The sequence below is a fragment of the Canis lupus genome, chromosome 19 (genome assembly GCF_048164855.1).
Source record: "Canis lupus baileyi chromosome 19, mCanLup2.hap1, whole genome shotgun sequence".
In the NCBI taxonomy this organism is placed as follows: Eukaryota; Metazoa; Chordata; class Mammalia; order Carnivora; family Canidae; genus Canis; species Canis lupus.
This window is the reverse complement of record NC_132856.1, coordinates 48926418-48929232: the sequence shown is the minus strand read 5'-3', so window position 1 is coordinate 48929232 and position 2815 is coordinate 48926418.

The window sequence follows — 2815 nt, the reverse complement described above, 5'->3', positions numbered from 1 at the left end:
GCGTATAGCTGTTCATAATATGTTTTTAAAATCGTTTGTATTTCCTTGGTGTTGGTAGTGATCTCTCCTTTCTCATTCATGATTTTATTAATTTGAGTCTTCTCTCTCTTCTTTTTAATAAGGCTGGCTAATGGTTTATCTATCTTATTAATTCTTTCAAAGAACCAACTCCTGGTTCTGTTGATCTGTTCCACAGTTCTTCTGGTCTCGTCATTGTGGTTTTGATTTTTATTTCCCTGATAGCATATCACATCTTCTTTATCCATTCATCTGTTGAAGGACATTGTTTTTCTTCCACAGTTTGGGTATTGTGGACATTGCTACTATGAACATTGAGGTGCAGGTGTCCCACAGTTTCACTACATCTGTATCTTTGGGATAAATTCCCAGTAGTGCAATTGCTGGGTCATAGGGTAGGTCTATTTTTAATTTCTTGAGAAGTCTCCACACTGTTTTCCAGAATAGCTGCACCAGCTTTACATTCCCACCAACAGTGAAGTGTTTTTCATTACTAGGATCCTTGGGTGTCCCAAATATTGACTCATAGTGGGACATAGCACTGGTATCTCCAGAAGATTGCTACTCCCCCCTTCAACAAGGTGAAAAACTGTATTCCTTTGACATAAAACCAGGAGTACTGGTGGTCCTTGGCTTCCGTGACACTTTTGCCAAAACAGTTAAGAATTCAATGCTTTAAGATAAAGTAAGAGTTGTTGTTTTGTCTAAATTTATAAAATAGTTTGGTAATTAAAAGATATATATATTTAGGTATAGAGCTTCAAGTTCACATAATGAAAAGAGTTCTGGAGATGGATGGTGGTGCCAGGCGCATAACAATGTGAATGTATTTAATCCTGCTGAACTGTGCACTTAAAACTGGTTAAGAGGCACCTGTGTGGCTCAGTGAGTCCAGCCTCTGGCTCCAGATCCCATCTCAGTCTTCATCTCAAGATCTTGAGTTCAAACCCCACGCTGGGCTCAAAAATAAAATAAAATCAAAATTAAAATAAATGGTTAAGATGTGGGTGAAAAAGGCATTAGGATTGAAGATCACACTTGCCATGTTGAGCACCGGGCTGATGTATGGAAGTGTTGAATTAACTAAATTGTACTCCTGAAACTACTATTAGGGTGTATGTTAACCTAATGAAATTTATTTTTTTAAGATTGTATTTATTTATTCATGAGACACGGGGGGGGGGGCGGGCAGAGGGAGAAGCAGGCTCCATGCAGGGAGCCTGACGTGGGACTTGATCCTGGGTCTCCAGGATCACAACCTGGGCAGAAGGTGGCACTAAACCGCTGAGCCACCCAGGGTGCCCAACCAAATGAAATTTAAATAAAAACTTTAAAAAAGGATACACTTAATAAGTATTAAGAAGTGTATAGAATTGTTGAACCACCATATTGTACTCCTGAAACTATAACATATAAAACACTATATGTTAATTATACTTTTTAAAAATTAAACAAAAAATAAAAAATAAATGTTAAAAAAAGGCAAAAGGATAAAAAGATTACCTATGATGTCCAGGTGGGACTCAGGTAATCACAATGGTCCTCCATATGTTGATGAGGGAGACAAAAGAGTTGGTGTCAGAGAGACTTTGGAAATCATCCCATGCTGGCCCTGAAGGTGGAGGTAGAGTCATGAATCCAGGAATGCAGGAGGCCACTAAGAGAGGCTGGACTTGAAAAGGAAATAGATCCTCCCTTGAGCCTCTAGAAGTAACCCAACCTTGCAGACATGTTGCTAATAGTTTAATGAGACTCCTTCCAAGCTTCTACTCCAGAACTGTAAGAGCACGTACGTGTTTGCTTTAAGCAACCAGTGGGAGGATATTTTGCATCAGCAGGAGGAATCTCATATGGACATAGTCAACAAAATTATTTGAGGGAACTGAGTTTAAGCCTCTCAATTCAATCACCAGCTTCCCTTGGATAAGGGAAATTTTAATATATTAAAATCCCACAGTAGGTAGAAAGATATTTTATTTTGTATATATTTTATTTACTTTTTAATATGTTATTTAAATTCAATTTGCCAACATGTAGCATAATTCCAAGTGCTCATCCTACGGTGTGCCTTGCTTAATACTTGTCATCAGTTACCCCACCCCATCCCCACCTTACTCACCTTATGCAACCTTTTTTCTCCCCAGAGTTAGGAGTCTCTCATGGTTTGTCTTCCTCTCTAATTTTTCCTCATTCAGTCTCCCTCCTTTCCCTTATGGTCCCTTTTACTATTTCTTATATTCCACATATGAGTGAACCATATGATTGTCTTTCTCTGACTGACTTATTTCACTCAGCATAGTACCCTCCAGTTCCATTCATGTTGAAGCAAATGGTGGGTATTTGTCCATTCTGATGGCTAAGTAATATTAGAAAGGAAATTTTTAACTGATGTGGTTCTGTTGTGCCCTGTCAACTGACACACTGAATTCCTCATGGCATAGATATAAGCGTGGTCTGACACTAAGGCCTTTGAGACAGTGACATAGGAAAAGGAACTCAGGATCAAAATTAAGGTCACTCATTGTAATTACATCTTTGTTTTCCACATCCTTTTATTTCACATAAATTTAAACTTTATTCTTTTTTATTACTCTCATCTCCAGGTTCCTCAAGATTCCTATCAACATAAAATAGAAAATCATAAATGCATCTGTGTGTGTACCCATGTAAGTTTCCTGCAAAGAAAATGTATGCAAACACACACATTCAAGACACAACCATTACTCTCAAATGTTTTCTGTGAGTTAAAAAAGGAAGTTCCACAAGTTTTATTCATTAACAACAATGTCCACATAAA